The following is an 18,254-nucleotide window of genomic DNA, read 5'->3' on the forward strand; positions in this document are numbered from 1 at the left end:
ACATCTTCAGTACAGTACAGATAGGTGCATATTTTTTCTTCAAGTTTATGATTTAAAAACTGTAATCAATTCAATGGACTTTCAGGAACCTAGTTTGAATTGCTTCAGGTAACATTTAAAAATAATAACTTTTCTTATATTGTGCTCGGTGGTTTGGACTTTTCCATAAGACTTTTTGGAATGACCTTCCCTTAAAACTATTTGAATCACAGGAGAAATGCACACTAACTTTTACCCCCACATCTCTGGTGAATGTGCCAACTAGGAGGAAATGCTCTTGGTTCTTTTTTTTTGATCTTTTTAGGGCTGCATGCGTGGCATATGGAAGTTCCCAGGCTAGGTGTCAAATCGAAGCTGCAGCTGCTGGCCTACACCACAGTCACAGAAATACGGGATCTGAGCTGCGCCTGTGACCTCACCTCAGCTCAGTTACCACTGAGCCACCCTGGAAACTCCTGTTCCTGGTTCATGAATGTTGTGTTACAGCCCAGCCGAAAAACAGTGGCTCTGGAGTCTAAGGAAGTAGAAAGTGGCAAAACCATGGCATGAAGCCACTGCATGAGGTGCTCTCAGCTGTACCACTGGGCACCTAGAGATGAAACATTGGTTGTTGGGTCATTTTCCAGTGATTCTAAAACCTTTCTTGACAGATGTTGAGATACAAGCAAATTGAATTCTGTGTCTGCTGCAGAATTGCTGTGAAAACTTGAGAGGTTGAGACTTGCCTATTGAGGTCTACTCAAGGTGAAACAAAAACCCAGTATATTTTGCAGAATTTCTGTTGGCAGAAGGTGCCTGTGGCTGCTGCGGCTCTCTTTCTGGTCTTGCTGCGGGTTTTAGAAGCATGCTGAGCAGGGCCACGGAGGTACACAACTGCAGGGGACAATATGTCTTAGATAGCTTCTGTAAAGTGTGCAGTACACAGCTTGCACAGCTGCTCATTTGGGGTCCCAGTGCTGAATTTGGCTCTTAGTCTTGTTCTTAGAACCTGTCGTTCCAAGTTCTTTGGAATGCGTGCTTGGTCTTAGGGTTGAAGTTGGGCCTTTCATAGGACAAGGTCTTGAACTCCAAATACTCAGATAACGCTGTGCTTAATTAACCACATGCCTTCCGTGTCTGGTTTGGCATTCACCCAAACTCTCACTGTTATCACCCAGGTTCTCATGACATGTTTTATCCCTGTAAGTCATCTGGTGACTGGTTTAAAGGAATTTTAACCCTGGCGTGCTAGGGCTTCACCAAGCCTTCTTCGCTTTGAAGCCTGATTTGTGTTAGTGCAGCCACTGTTGCTGGGATTGATCCTTCTGTTGTTGCTTGAAGGTCTGCACAGTGTTGGTGCTGGGTAGGGTCTGTTCTCTCTCACACAGCAAGGCCAGCCCTGCTTCCAGCTGCTCTGGCAGGGTAACGAGCAGTTGCTGCAGCTGCCCTAGGAGTCTGCAAGGCACTCTCCTGCATTACAAAGAGATTAAACATGCTATTTGCTAGAGCTGTGTCTGGCCAGAGTCTTAGGACACTTCCAGGAAAGACAAACAAAATTGTATTTCAACGATGGATAAGTTGGCACTTATCTCTGTGAAGTCACTTCACTTGGGACAAAAAGTTTGTGTTCTCTTTATTTTAACCAATTTTCTGGGTACTTTGGGGAATACTTTAAGCTTGTGACTCTAACTGAGATTAAAATAACTCTCTTCGCTTTGGGTTGATGGGAACCAGAAGGATGCATTTTGCTCATACAGGTTATGGTGAATGTATACTTGCTCTTCGACTCATTAGATCACTGTTCATGCTTAGATTTCTTTCTTTCTTTGCTTTCTGCCACATGTTTGGTAGTTAGGCACGTTGGTGTAAAACAAGTCTGTTGATTTAAAGCACAGACAAGGTTAGGGGTGGAAGAAATTCTGGTGTCATTTATCATCAGTTTCTCATTTTACAGGTGTCACAGCTGAGACCCTGAGAAGCTAGATGACATGTGCAGAGTGACATAAGTGATGGGTGGTGAAATCTGATCCAGCACCCTGTGCCTGGAAAACCTAAGGCCTGCTCAGTTCTCTCCTGGGCCAGGTGCTCCGGGAGAGGCCAGAGACCTGCCTGTGCAATTGTGGTGATTCTCATGTGAACGCTTTTTTGAAGTGGTATGAAATATGCTTCTAAAAGGCCCTGTCACTTACTAGCAGAGTGATCTTGGACCATTACCCTCTGTGTGCTTCAGTTTTCTAGTCTGAGTGAAAAATCTTATTTTCTTTTTCATACGGATGCAGGCGTGCTTGGAAAGTACTTGCTGCAGCATCTGGCATAGAGTAGATGCTGTGCAACCACAAGCTGATGGCATTATGTGTTGAAAGTGTCCTTTTAGTTTTTTAAAACCCATGTATAACAGGGGCAATATCTGTAGAGAGGCTTAGACAATTATCTTGAGACTTTGTATTAGGAGGTTCTTAGAGACTTTGGCACCAGATAACCATGCATTTCAATCTGGGCTTCTTGACTTCATAGCCATGCAAACTGATTCAGCTCAGGCCACCTGCTCAGTTTGCTCATCTGCTAAGTGGATATATACTCATGAAACGGTTATGGAGGTTGAAGGAAATAGAATGTGAAACCAACCTTAGCACACAGGTGGGAGGTGCTTTTTCTTCCATTTGCTTTGAGTGGACTGTCTACACACACACACACACACACACACACACACACTCAGGTAGAGTTCTGTTTCTTCTATGAAAACCCCCTTCCCACATTACTCAACTTCCATAAATCTCTCACCATATAAACTATAACACACCTGTATCCCTCTCTGTCTCTTCATGTGTATTATCTTGAATTATTTAAACAGGTTTGTCACGTATTTGCTTTCTCTGAGGAAGAGCATTCAGATTTGTCTTTATTTTGGATCACTCTCTCCTTAGTACCGAGTATCTAACAGGTGCTCAGTAAGGAGCTGTTGATACTAATGGAACAGGTCATCCAAGGGACCAAGAAGCAGGTCTTCTCCTGCCGGGTATTGGAACCTCTTTGCCTTTTTCTCAGTCACTGGTTTTAATCTCAGTAGCTCTGTTAGTGCTTTCTGCTTCTGATCCCTGAGAAGCCATTGCTCCTTTGTCTCTGTTGTTCTAGTGCAAGAAACTAGAGATATTCCCACTCATTGACTTGTTATTAGCAGAATTTCTGCTTAAGATTTTTGGCCATACTCTTCTATTCAGAAGGTCTCTCTAAAAATTCATTACAACCTTTAGTCACCTTTAATAAAACCGAAACAAATTTCCATCATTTTCATGGTTTAAGAGCTCCTTGGTAATGCTTGCAATTTATTATTATTTTTTTAAATAATCATTTTTTATTTTTTGGCTATACCTGCAGCGTGCAGAAGTTCCTGGACCAGGGATCAAACCCCTGCCACGGCAGCAACCCAGGCTACTGCAGTGACAATGTGGGATACTTCACCCACTGTGCCACAAGGAAACTTGCTTGCAATTTATCATACCTTTGCTCTGCAGCATAGAACTTGCTCTCTAAAAAATACTGAATTTTTACAGCTAAAGAGTCTGAAGCCAGTGGAAGGTATTTACATTATCAATCTGGATGGTTTTATTTTGTTTTATTTTGGCTATTTCTTTTTATTTTTTAGTTTTAAGTTTGTTAAAGTATAGTTGATTTATGGTGTTGTGGCAGTTTCTGCTGTACAACATAGTGACCCGGTCATACATATATATACATTCTTTTTCTCATACTATCTTCCGTCATGGTCTATCCCAAGAGACTGGATGTAGTTGCCTCTGCTGTACAGTAGGGCCTCATTGCTTATCCATTCTAAATGTAATCTTTTGTACCTACTAACCTCAAACGCCCTGTCCATCTCCCCCCCTCCACTCCTTGGCCACCACAAGTCTGTGTTCTGTGTCTATGAGTCTGTTTCTGTTTTGTAGATGTAGTATTTTCTAATATTTTTTGTGACAAATTTTTGCTTTTCTCACATTTTGCTTAAAAACTTTCTAATGGCATTTTTTTTTTCTCTGAGTGTTGCTTAAAATTACATTGTTACTAATAGTAGGTAAGGAGCATTCATTCATTCAGTATTTATTATACAGTCTATGACAGGTGCTGTGCTAGGTTCTGGGAGTATAATAGTGAATGACATAAACTTGTTTTTAGCCCTTGAGGAGTTTTTAATGTTGTGGAAAGGAGGAAAAAAAATAGCCTTCAAATAAAGTAATGGGTAAGGAAGGATTGAAATCAGCAAAGTTGCTAAATTGTACTAGTACTGAAACTAATGAATATTTAAAAAAAATTCAAGATGTGATGAACTGTGAAAATAGGTCAATATAAATATACTTTTTTCTTCCACGATTGTTTACTTTTGCAAGGGGTGCAGTAATTTATATCTTTCAACTTTATGTGGCACAGAACCCAAAGGATCTTAGACATTATCCTGAAGCCACCTGACATCTACAACAAGTTTAACCCCTTGGAGCGGAGTGTTTGAGCTTCAGTGTGAGGCAAATCAAGGGAAAGGAAAAAGCATCTTTCTGTGAAACTTAAGACCCCAAGGAGAGACCGTGTGACTCTTTGGTTCTGACATTTAGATGGAATTTTGGCCCCCTTTACTCTGTGCTAGATTTACCTGATAATTATAAGGCTGAATTATCCCAGTCACCCTCCTGAAGACAAAAAAAGCTTGACCAAATAATTTCTCCAAGTCTCCCTTGTTTCTTTCCAGCCTGATGATATTATGAGTGTATATAGACATCCACTATAAAATGTTTTGTTTTACCTTTTTGAAAGAGGTAAGGAGGTTTGACTCTTAAGACTGAGGCAGCTAAAGGAAGAGCCAACAGAACTTAATACCTCTGATAAAGATGATCAGTCATAAATCATGAGTGATTTATGGCCTTTATCTTTTATTAGATGTTACCTACATGGTTCAGGTTGATAACCCATGGCAAGAGCATAGTATATGGAGTCCGCTCTCTGCTTGATGGAAAAATTGCAAGGATCTTAAGATTAAAGGTAGTTAGGCATAGGCCAGCAGCTGTAGCTCTGATTTGACCCATAGTCTGGGAACTTCCGTAGTCTGCGGGGTATGGCCTTAAAAAGACCTAAAAAAAAAAGAAAGATAGTTGAAGGAACTCAGTTCTTGGGTAAAAATTCAGCTCAGCTCTGTCTTGGAACCCTAAAATTTTTACTTGAAAAAATCTGAAGTCATATTTAGGCAAAGTCAGGATTCAACTGTAGTACTTACTTACTGCATATTACATAATCATATCTACCAGATACCTGGAAAATCGATTTGCTTTTTCCCTTTAATTGGTGAGTATTGTTTTTATTGTTAGTGACCTTATGTTATGTAATTTAATTTGATAAACTGCCTAAATTTTTTTGGATGAAATTGAGGTTAGTCTCTACCTTTTTTAATAAAAATAAAGCCAAGTGTTGTCCACACTGCATGAATATGAATGTGCAAAGTGCAGGGCGGGGGGGGGGTGCTTGGTGCCTTTGGAAGACTCATCTAGGGAAGTGCTGTTATTTTTATCGATAGCTGATTATATCCTGCAAAAATCCAAGTTCAGCATTGTCAAATCTATAAAAATATCAGGGAACTCAAGAAATCCAGACTTTAAGTTAAATCACAAGCTCTTTAAATGCTCTCAGCTAATTATTATTGTTATTATTATTTTTAAGTGCATGATGGATGGTAAACAAACCAGTTAAAAAGCAAATCCCAGCCACACAGTAAGGGGACAGTTTTTAACTTCAGCTGCAGTCAGGGTCGATAATTGAAAGTGCCATGTGGGAAATGATTTTAGAGTAGCTTTTAAGTAATGAGGGAACATTCTTTCAAGTGGCAGCCTATCCTGAAAGCTTTCTCTTCTTTCTAGAACTCCAAGCATCAGAGAAAAAAGAGATTTTGGAGAGGTATTTTCCATGTGTGCAATACAGTAGAATCACACATTTACAATTTTTGCATTTGCAGCCAATAGTAGTAGTTTCATGAGTGAGTTGTGCCTCGGCTGAAGTTGGAATGATTATCAGTGTGGACTGGGCAGTTGCTTCAATGGGCAAATCCCTTTTAATCTAGGCGAACGACGTATCCAGAACAAATCATCATCCTTCAGGGAGGCTGTATCTATATTTGGGGACACCAAAAAAAAAAAAAAAAAAAAAAAAAAAGAATTACAGGTTTGACTACATCGCTCCTTGTTTAGTCCTTTAGTGGCTTTCCACTGCTAACCCATTAAACTCTGTAGCCTAGTAAAACCCTTCTAGGTCTGGTCCCTCCCGGCTCCTTTACCCTCATCTTCTGCCAGTTCTCCTGCCCTCATGTTGTCCTGTTGCCCAGTAATAGGAGGCTACTCTCATATGCTTCTTGGGCCCCTTTGTTTTTGCATCCTGGTAACTGTTAGTTATTCCCTTTGCCTTGAATATAAACTCTGATTCAAGATGGATCTTAAAAAAAAAAAAAAAAAAAAAAAAAACCAACCCTAAAAAATGTATTTATGTCAGTCTCTAGAAATGATTCTGATTCTCTGCCAGAGTTGCAAGAGAAGTATTTTGTGAGTTTAATAGATATAAATAAGTGGATTTACGTGAGTTCCCCAAATTAGGCATGTCATAGCTCCTTTTGGATGACTCGCAGTACATGTGAACATATTAACATTGCAGAATTAGTGTAGCAAATACATTAGCTTTGTTTGACTCAATGTAGCTCAAACTTATTTGACAATGGAACACTTTTGTTTGAGAACATCTGTTAAAGTCTTGAGGAATGCTTGGTTTGGGAATGTCGTTTGGGGCAAATATTGCCTTAAAACATGGTTTTGGTTAATAAGAGGAAATAACTTAGGAAAGGATGTCTTCTAAATCAATAATGGAAACATCATGACAGAGTTTATCCATTTCTTTGAATGAATGTTACAACTTGGTTTCACTATTTCATTATTTACATTATTAATAATGCTGCTTGATTATTGCCACATAGTCAAAGCACAAGAAATGCAGCTTTATATCACAATTAGTTTTCTTTCTTTCTTTCTTTCTTTCTTTCTTTCTTTCTTTCTTTCTTTCTTTCTTTCTTTCTTTCTCTCTCCCTCCCTCCCTCCCTCCCTCCCTCCTTCCCTCCTTCCTCCTTTCCTTTCCTTTCCTTTCCTTTCCTTTCCTTTCCTTTCCTTTCCTTTCCTTTCCTTTCCTTTCCTTTCCTTCCTCTTTCTTTTTTTGCTTTTTAGGGCTGTACCTGAGGCATATGGAAGTTCCCAGGCTAGGGGTGGAATCTGAGCTGCAGCTGTTAGCCTACGCCACAGCCACAGCACAGCAACGTAAGATCCAAGCCGCATCTGACATCTACACCACAGCTCACAGTGATGCCGGATCCTTAACCCATTGAGCAGGGTCAGGCATCGAACCTGCATCCTCATGGTTCCTAGTCTGGTTCGTTAACCACTGAGCCATGAAGCGAACTCCCACTAACTTTTTATGTGAAGTATTTCCAACACAAGAAGTAGAGAAGAGGGTATTTATGAATCTTATCATCCAGATTCAACAGTTATTAAAATTTGGTCTTGAAAGGTGGTCTCCAGGACTCTTTGCACCAACGGGTACTTCCCGGTACCTCTGCAGCAGTGTCCTTGTCCTCATAGTGAACCACAGCTGCCCCTCTACCTCCCCAGGAGACCTTTCAAGACCGATAGAATTTTACTAGGTTAAAACTAGAGGCTTGGAAAAGAACACCAGAGAACTCAGAAGTGGGATTCAGAAGGTTCCATCTCTAGATCTGATTATGTTGTGATCAGTTTGACATTGAAGGAATCACGCAGCTGATCTACGGAGCAGGTGGTCCAGAGCATAAGATCTAAATCTCAGTTTCTTCTCCTGTTATGTATGGCTGGTAAAATAGTGTTATCTTGAGGAAAAAGTAAGATAACCTCCATGGAGTTCTTGTTAGATATCAACTTCTATTATTTTGTATGTTTACCTTTCTCTTTCAGCCTCTCTTTCCTCCATTCAAGGGCATGTATTGACCTAAGAGGTTTTTTTGGTGTTTTTTTTTTTTTTTTTTTTTTTTTTTTTTGGCTCTCTCTCTCTCTTTTTTTTTTATTTTTTATTTTTTTTATTCTCTACCTTCTTGTTTTGCTGAACTCTTGTAAAGCAGATCCAAGATGTCATGTCACTTCACTTTCACACTCTTCAGTGTGCATCTTCACAAAAGGGGGTCCTGCCTTGTATTACTGCAGTCATGTTGTTGCACTTAAACAAATTATGATGCTTTCTTGGTAATGTCTAATACTTAGTCTATATTCAAACTTTGAAAAATATTGAGATGTAATTCATGTAACACAATATTCAGTTTTTTACTGGGCTATTCAGTGGTTTGTAGGGTATTCAAAAAGTTATGCAGCCATCACCACCATCTAATTCCAGCACATTGTTATTGCTCCCAAAAGAAACCCATACTCATTGGCAATTATTCCTCATTTTCTCCTCCCCCTACTAATCTAATTTCTGTCTCTAGATTTGGCCTATTCTGGGCACTGTTCGTTCTTTTGTGACTGGGTTCTTTGATTTAACTTAATGTTTTTAAAGTTTATTCACATTGTAGCATGTATGGGTACTTTTTCTCTTTTTATGGCTGAGTAATACCCCATTGTATGGATATTTAACATTTTGTTTATTCATCAGTTGGTGGACATTTGGAATGTTTCTACTTTTTGATTATTATGAAACATGATGTTATGAACATTCATGTACAGGTTTTGGGGTTGACATATATTTACATTTCTTTTATGAATATCCCTAAGAGTGAAATTGCTGGGTCATATGATAACTCTCTACATAACTTCTTGAAGAACTGCCAAACTATTTTCTAAGTGATGTTAACATTTTTACATTCATAGCAGCAACTTATGAGGTTCCAACTTCTCCGTAACCTCACCAATACCTATTATTGTCTGTTAGATTTTAGCCATCTTGGTGGGTATGAAGTCGTATCTCATTGTGGTTTTGATATGTATGTATTTCCTTAATGACTAATGTTAAGCACCTTTTCATTTTGGGTATTGACCATTTGTATTTCTTCTCAGATCCTTGCCTTGCTTTTTTTTTTTTTTTTTTATTTTCCCACTGTACAGCAAGGGGGTCAGGTTATCCTTACAAGTATACATTGCAATTACAGTTTTTCCCCCACCCTTTGTTCTGTTGCAACATGAGTATCTAGACATAGTTCTCAATGCTATTCAGCAGGATCTCCTTGTAAATCTATTCTAGGTTGTGTCTGATAAGCCCAAGCTCCCGATCCCTCCCACTCCCTCCCCCTCCCATCAGGCAACCACAAGTCTCTTCTCCAAGTCCATGATTTTCTTTTCTGAGGAGATGTTCATTTGTGCTGGATATTAGATTCCAGTTATAAGTGATATCATATGGTATTTGCCTTTGTCTTTCTGGCTCATTTCACTCAGTATGAGATTCTCTAGTTCCATCCATGTTGCTGCAAATGGCATTATGTCATCCTTTTTTATGGCTGAGTAGTATTCCATTGTGTATATATACCACATCTTCTGAATCCAATCATCTGTTGATGGACATTTTTAGTGGGTGGCCTTTTTATTACTCAGTGGCAAAAGTTCTTTATATTTTGGAATGCTAGTCCCTTATCAGATTCATTGATTGCAAGTATTTTATCCCCTTCTTTGGCTTGTCTTTTCGCTTTCTTGATGGTGTTCTTTAAAGTATAAAAGCTTCAAAATTTGATCAAGTCCAATTTACCAATTTTTTTTTTTTTTTGTTATTGTTTTGGCATCACGGCTAAGAAACCACTGTCTGATCCAAGGTCATGCAGCTTTACACCTGTGTTTTTTTCCTGAGAGTTTTATAGTTTTAGCTCTTACATTTAGACTTTGATACATTTCAAGTTAATTTTTGTATATGATATAAGGAAGGGGTCCTACTCTTAAAAGTAGCATTTTTAGCTTCAGCTTTCAGGGTGATTGAAAGATGGCTGATTTCTCTTTGTCCGTGTGCACTTGTGGCCCCCTCCCCCGCCCCCGACTCCAGCTTCTCCGTTCTAAGCTAATCATGATATAATTTATTAGAATCTGTTTGTGTACTCGGGAGTAGTATAATCAGAGGCTATGAGAGAACAAAGTCTTTATTACAAATGTGATTACATTTAATTAAGCAAACAACCAAGTTGTAATGGACATCTGCTGTTTTTACCTTCCTTGCCTACTCTTTCTGCTTTCCTGGAAAAGTTTCTTTTCCATAGTCTTTGTCCTTGTCCTTATAACACAGTCTCGCTGACCTCACAACACATATTCCTGCTCAAGGAGTGAGCACATTGTGCTGATTTGGCCGATGGCCAATGAGAGTTTTAGCTCTAGAGCCATGGTGATTGGTTCCAGGAAGCACATGGACCCACAACGGATCATAAGAGAGATAACCTGGAATTAGCGAGAAAGAAAACTGGTATAGCCTAGAAATATTGCTGTCTTATCACTGGGAAAAAGTGTCTGTTTATAAAACCAACATGGGGAAAGGTAAGCTGAGAGATGAACTCTTCCTAACTATCCATCGAATAGCAGAAACTAGCTTTGCCTTGAGTTTAGACTACTGCTGGCCCTTAGATACATGAGATATGTGTTTAATCCTTTTCAGATTTATAGCTGAAAGAGTTGTGTTTCTTACACAGAGAGGATGCTAGAAGCTGAAGATACAAGATATGTAAGATGCTATGTGCCTTCATGGACTTGACAACCTAGAAGGGAAACAGAAAGACAAGGAAATGAATACATGACAAATGTAAAAGTAAGCTGTCTGTAGTAAAAGAGATGAACAGGATAACTGTTGGGGAGGGTTAGGGTAGTGGGAAAAGTCCTCAAAGAGATAATTCCTGATTTGGGGTTGAAAGATGAATTGGCCTTCACTAAGTCTTTTTGTAAACAACAAAAGTGATTCTTCCACTGCATCCTGTGGAAGTCATTTCCACTCTACCAGTGGTCTGGCACTAACCTTCAAAGGGGCCATAATGGTGCTTTTCTAATAGCCATGAAGAGAAGATCAGAAATAACTGTAGTAGGTTGTCAGAAAATTTGTAATTTGGGGAATGGCATTAAGGTTTTCAGAACCTTATTTTATTTAGTGTATTTTTGAGATAAAGATGCAGTGTGTATTGTGCTTTATGTTATTCTAACCCAACAGACTCAGGATCATTCAGTCCAACTCATTTATTTCACAGAGCAAAAAATTATAGCTTATATAGGCTATGGAATGGACCCAAAGTCACACAATAGACAAGGAAATATAATCTTGGTTTCTTTATTCTTAGTGCAGCCTTTCTTCTATTTCATATCTTCTCCTACTGCAGCTCGTTATTAAGAATTACTTTCTTTGGAACAAAAGCTGGTGGGGCTTGGAGTAAAATTCTTGAGGAAAAAGTAAAGAATAGAGGAGGAATTTTTTTGGATGAGCCTTTTGTTTAGCAAATTGCCAGCTGGATGTTTTCGTCATTCTGAGTTTGGTACCCAGACTCCACTGGAATGGCTGGATGGCTGCCACTTTTCATCCAGATTGTGCTCCCTGTGTCTGTTAAATCTGGCGGGAAGTTGTGGTCCTTCTACAGATTCTCGGCACACCTATTTCCAGCCTTTGGGATTTTCAGGCATACTGAAATGGGGATCAAACAATTATTAGAAGCCACATATTCTTTTTTCTAACTCAGATTATTATTGCTATTATTATTATTTTTGATCTTTCCTAAGCCACCATCTTTTGCCCTCTGCAACTTCAGGAATAAGGAGATTATGTAGACTCACTGTAGCTTCAGATGAGATTGTCAGAGGTAACTATGAAAATATTAAGATGTAAGCCAACAAAATAAAGGTAGAACTTTTTTTTCTCCTTAGGAAAAGTTGACTCTAATGTTTGCTTCTTGCAGTGACAGGCACTCAAAATCTTTATATAGAATAAGCTCAGAAGGGGAAATCTGTTTGTGTGACAATCAGTATGGCACAAATGAACCTATCTACAAAACAGAACAGACCCACAGACATAGAGAAGAAAGTTGTGGTTGCTTAGGGGGTTCGGGGGATGGGGTGGGATGGACTGGGAGTTTGGGGGTAGTAGAGGCGAACTATTACATTTAGGATGGATAAGCAATGAGGTCCTGTTGTACAGCAGAGGGAATTATATCCATTTCTTGTGATAGAACATGATGGATGATAATACGAGAAAAAGAATGTATGTGTATATATGACTGGGTCACTTACCTGTACCACAGGAGCTGCCACAGCATTGTAAATCAGCTATAATTTAGTAAAAATAAATAAATAAATAAAATAAAAGAGGACATGTCTTGAAGTTTCATTTGGATGGCAAGCCCGTATTTTCTAATTTTGTCTGTTATTTGGGGTGACTGAATAGAGGACAGCTGATGGAGTCATGGAAGGAAGAGTGATTATGCCTTTTTCTCCTTCAGACTTTGGCATATAACACCATTGGTTATTTCTTCATCGCTTTCCCGATGCTCAGTGAAATTGTTTCTGATGAATTCACCACTATTGTGGTTATGAAACTTACCTAACAAATAAGAAATTCTTTTGGCACTTTTACTAGTGGTATGTCAAAAGAAAAACTAAATCAACATGACATGCACTCTCTAAGAGTTTGCTGTTCAAAACTCAGGATGACACAAAAAGACAGCTGTATTTAAGCTAGCTGCAAATTATTCTGTTCCCTTTGGTGTCCAAGAGCCGTTGACAGAGCTTTGGGAATAGACTAGCCTGTCAGTTACACTCACTGTTGAATGTAGTTTATTGGGGCTGGGGGTGGGGAATAAGTGAGGTGGGAGGAAAATCGAACTTTTGGAATTACTTGGCCCTAGTGTAGAAAGATGACTGGAGGGGGTAAGATCTGAATAAAACTGGGAGAGAAGAAAATAGAAGGATATAGGCATATAAAATATAGAGTGTAAGGATATGAAAATCCTATATTCTTTTTTTTCAAGTAATAGCTTTATTGAGATATAATTCATATACCATTTAAAGTATACAGTTCAGTGATTTTTTAGTATATTCAGAGTTCTGCAATCACTACCTTGGTCAATTTTAGATTGTTGCATCACCTCAACAAGAAACCTTGAGTGCTCCACCTCTCACCCCTTTATTTCTCTCCTTACCACCCCCAGCCTGAAGCTACTACTAATATACTTTTTATATGTATGGATTTCCCTATTTTGGACACATTTACTTAAATGGAATGATACCCATTGTAGTGTGTGGCCTTATGCTTCTGTGTCTGTTCTTTTCTTTTTTTCTTTCTTTCTTTCTTTTCTTTTCTTTCTTTCTTTCCTTTCCTTTTTCTTTTTCGGGGCAAACCTGCCACATATGGAGGTTCTTAGGCTAGGGGTCTAATTGGAGCTGTAGCTGCTGGCCTCCACTACAACCACAGCAACTCAAGATCCAAGTTGCTTCCGCAGCCTATACCACAGTCATGGCAACGCTGAATCCTTAACCTACTGAGCAGGGCCAGAGATCGAACCTGCGTCTTCATGGATACTAGTTGGGTTTCCTAACCTGCTGAGCCACAACAGGAAGTCCCTCTGGCTTCTTTCATTTACTATAATGCTTATAAGATTCTTCTGTGTTGCAGCAGGCATCAGTATTTTATTCTTCTTTATGAGTGAGTAATATTTCATTGTATAGATATAGCGTATTTTGTTTATCCATTCATCAGTTGATATGTATTTGTGTTGTTTTGCCTTTTGACTATTAGGATGAATACTGCTGTAAACACATGTTAATACATTTTATTCTTACATGAATGTAATATATGAGTCATTGGGAAATTATTCTCATGTCAGAAACATTTTAACTTGCCATAGTTTAAGTTCTGGCTGACCTTTTTTAAAAAACACAAAAACTGTATTTATTTCTAAGGAGTAGATAAAAAATTCAGAAGCTTGAATTTAGTTCAAGTTACTGAGCTGAAGCTTTTCAACTTGTTCCACTTTAAGGAATTGTTAATTTACTCCCTCAGACATACCCTTGTTCAAGACAGTGGTTCTCACACTCTTATCATTCTAGTCTGCCTAAGGGATAGGATCTCCCATCAGACACTGTGGGGCTGGCTCTGTGCTAGTGATTCTCAAGGAGCATAGTGGGGCAGTAAGTAGAGGAAATGAACATGTATGTAGATCAGTGTTTTAGGTAGCATGTGGGGTACCTAAAGAGAACCTGGATTTTTTTTTTTTTTTTTTGGCCGCAATATAAAATAGTTTAATTTTTGCTCACTAATTTTTTTCTTAACATCATAGTCACTATTGTTTAGCACTTGATGTATTTTCTTTTTTCCAATACAACCAGTCTCTCTTTTATTTGGGAAACAAAATAAAATAAATCATACTTATATAATAAACTACCAAACCTTGTCAGTTGCGTAGAATTAAACAATGTTTTTCTATGAATTTCTATTATTTTTAGTTTCTTCTGTATATTTATATTTTGACAAGCGTTTTGATTCTTTATTTTTATTTTATTTTTATTATTTTTTTTAATTTTCCCACTGTACAGCAAGGGCGTTTTGATTCTTGTATCCATCTGTTGAACAGAAAACTTGGGGATTAATGGAGTTGAATAGTTGGAGCTTTATGTGGAAAGATGAAATTCTTAGTGTTGAAATCATATATTTTACTAAGTTTAAAATGTTAATTCTAGTGTTATAAGTAATACAAATTTTTGTGTAAGTTTTCTTAGTATATTTTTGCTTCACAAATGATATTTTGAAGTCCAGGTTAGTTTTGTTTGTTTGTTTGTTTGTTTTTGCCATTTCTTGGGCTGCTTCTACAGCATATGGAGGTTCCCAGGCTAGGGGTCTAATTGGAGCTGTAGCCGCCGGCCTACGCCAGAGTCACAGCAACGCAGGATCTGAGCCTCCTCCTACACCACAGCTCACGGCAACGCTGGATCCTTAACCCACTGAGCAAGGCCAGGGATCGAACCTGCAACCTCATGGTTCCTAGTCGGATTCAGTAACCACTGAGCCACGATAGGAACTCCCAGGTTAGTTTTTAAAGAACATCAATTAATTACTGTCATACACACACACACACACACACACATATCCTATGAAAATTGCTTATTTTGTTATATTACAAGCTATGAAATTTGGAAGAAACTCTTAAAATGTTAATCCATCGCCCAGAGGCACAGTAGATGGTGTTTATTAACGAGATTTTTTTTCTAGACGTCTTCTGACTTCAGTATGGTAATTATTCCAACACACGTCATTGCATGGAGAATTATTTGTATGTGACTAACCACAAATCCATCTTTTATAAATTACAAGACTGTAAATATCAGGCTTTATTTTATGCAATACATCCCTACTTTGCTTTCATGGTTACTACTGATAGTACCAGTAAAATGATAAAACACTGCAATTGATGCATCTTTAAGTATTCTGACATCCACTAAACTTACATCAAAGTTAAAACTTATTTTTATGTAGATATCAAGGATCTAATAAAATGAATTAACAACTTGTTTGTCACTCCATATGCAAGCCTCTTATTTCTTTTCAGAATGTTCCATCATGGTGATTGCATTGGAATGGATGTTCTGTTATGGAAACACTGACATTTGGGCATTTAACCAAGTTGGCTGTCTTGGGCTCAAGTTCACAGTGGGATGGCCTATTGTTCATAAGGAAGGGGGATATAAAATTGAAAGGAAATTTTGAAGGAGTCTTGTGAATAGGCTGCTTCCAAAATGGTGCAGTATTTTTAAGAATATGGTTATCTATAACAGGAAGAAAAATAGAGCCTTTGAAACAATACCATGTGTTAATCATTGGGCTGTGGGTCCACCAGGGTAGGATCAAGAGGGTGGGTCTTGTAGAGTTGGCCTCTGGCTGGTGGAGGTGGCTAGGGATAACTTGATGGGATCCTAAGAGCTTAGATTGTTAATTTTAGCCTGAACAAATCATGTCAATCTAGAAAGAGCATCGTCATAGCTGGAGAAAAATGATCAGTTAGGGAATTCCTCTTGAAGAATATGAAAGATGAATTTCTGCAGATGTGGACATATTCAAGGTGAGAGGAGAAACAAACTGTTTACTAACCTCACAGCTTCATTTGCTTCCATAATTATACTTGGAAATGGGAAAGTAAAACATTTAAACTTAGAGATTTAGTTGTTTTAAGGGATGATTCGCTTCTCAGAGGGCTAAGGAAATATCATCAAATGCATAATTATGGTTTGTGCAAGGATCATTTTTCAAAACATTTTGTCTAGGCCATTTTACAAATGGTGAGTAGAAACCTCAGCGACACACTTGTCCCCCACCCCCCAGCAGTGGAAGCAGCACCCCCCCTCTTACCCAGCACACTGACAGTTCCAGGCCTTCTGGGACAGGCTGAGACTCCTGCCTGCACTCCCTATCTAGGGCTGTGCAGCCAAGCCAGGCATTTCTCTGCTCTTACCTCATCTTCCCTGCCTGGAGGGGCCACGCTGCCCCAGTCTGAAGGTGGAGCCCAGCCTTGTCCATCTGGGATTTATTGACTTATTTTGGTATTTGGTGTAGAAGATTCAGTTAGGCCCCTCGCCTTATCCTCCCTCAAGAATCGATTTTAGGAGCCCCGTTTATTAAGTGTAGTTCATTCGCATTATGTTGTGTCTGTGGTGGGGAAACCATACTGACTTATCAACAACTTGGATCTCATTAGTTCTGAGGTGGTTTGAGGTGGGGGATAGTTGTGAGAATTGGAATGGCTGGGATCTTGCCCATTTAGTGTTCCTTTTCCATTGTATTAACCTTTTGTATATAGTAGGGTTTCTTTTTTTCCCTTGAGATACTATTTTCCATTTATCTGCATAAATGTTCTTGTGCCAAAACTGTGCTGTTTATTGTATGTATATAAGACATTCTAATACCTCAGATGGCTAGTTTGGCCTTTTAATTCATTCTGTTTTCAAACTCCTTTTAATTATTTTCATCTGTTTGCTTTGCTTTTACGGTCTGAATAGACTCCCCCCATTGCCCCAGGTGAATGTTGGTCTGTGTTATTTAGAACTTTTTTTTGAAATATAAATTTTGTTAAATTGCTAACAAAGTGACTCTAGTTAATTGGGGAGGGTTATCATGAAGTTATTAGGAAGGGACGTGCTCTATGAAATAACCAGCCAACTGTAACTCTGCTAAAGGGTTTATATGCTTGACTTTTAAGCAGCACCTTTTTGAATTACACTCAGAAATGGAACCTATTCAATGCACCAATGAAGTTTATTCTTTTTTCAACATATGTAAGCATATATACAAATCAGTTATTTCCTACATCAGTTAAGTATCAGCCACCTCTCCATGAATTTGTAATATGATTCAAAGATTGCAAAAAGACACACACAGAAAGAGAAAACCTTTCACAGTAACCATGATCTTGCTTCTATTTAAAGGTATCTTGGAATTCCCACTGTTGATCAGTGGGTTTAGAACCCAACTAGTATATCCATGAGGATGAGGCTTCAATCCCTGGCCTTACCCAGTGGGTTAAGGATCCAGCGTTGCTGCAAGCTGTGGCATGGGTCACAGATATGGCTCAGATCTGCCGTTGATGTGGCTGTGGCATAGGCTGGCAGCTGCAGCTCTGATTCGACCCCTGGCCTGGGAACTTCCATATGCCATGTGTGCAGCCATAAAAAGATTAAAATAAATAAATAAAGATATATTTCATATCTTGCTTGCTTTCACCAACAATTTTAGGTTGCTTACAGTGAAAGTCCATTTTCAGTAAGACCTAAAACAGTGAACCCTGGAAAACTAGAAGAGGAGGATGTAGATGGTGAGGCCGAATATCAGAACTTTTGATTAGGCGAAGGTCCTGGGAGGTGAAGTGAGCAAACCTCACAGCTTGTTAAGAAGGCAAACCAGTAGATTGGTCTCAGAACACTCTTTATGTAGATTTGTTCATTTATTCAGGAAATACCTGCTGAGCACCTACTGTATGCCTGTACTCTTAGGCACTGGGAATATAGTAGTGAGCCAGTCAGCCCAAATCCTTGCCCTCATAGAGTTTACATGTTAGTGGAGAAGCCACAATAACCAGAATATACAATCTATGTGATAGGTTTGGCAGTATTAATTGCTAAGAAGAAAAAAATAAAGCATGGGAGGGATATAAAAGGTTGGGAGGGTGCTTATCTTTTTGATGGAGTCACCAGGGAGGGCCTCCCTGAGAAACTTATTTAGGAAAAATGATGAGAAGGCCATGTGGGAGCAATAGG

The 18,254-nt window shown here is 38.8% G+C and overlaps 1 protein-coding gene across 8 annotated transcripts in view; it reads left to right on the forward strand.

The window, feature by feature from the left end:
- The window catches only part of CDK14 (cyclin dependent kinase 14), a 631,911-nt gene that overhangs the window by 58,602 nt on the left and 555,055 nt on the right, over positions 1-18,254 (forward strand). The gene's annotated exons all lie outside the window — the stretch shown is intronic.

This window comes from Sus scrofa, chromosome 9, assembly GCF_054392235.1.
Source record: "Sus scrofa isolate SSC_HxYL_T2T_F1_AM1 chromosome 9, Sscrofa_HxYL_maternal_Yorkshire_Landrace_v2.0, whole genome shotgun sequence".
In the NCBI taxonomy this organism is placed as follows: domain Eukaryota; kingdom Metazoa; phylum Chordata; class Mammalia; order Artiodactyla; family Suidae; genus Sus; species Sus scrofa.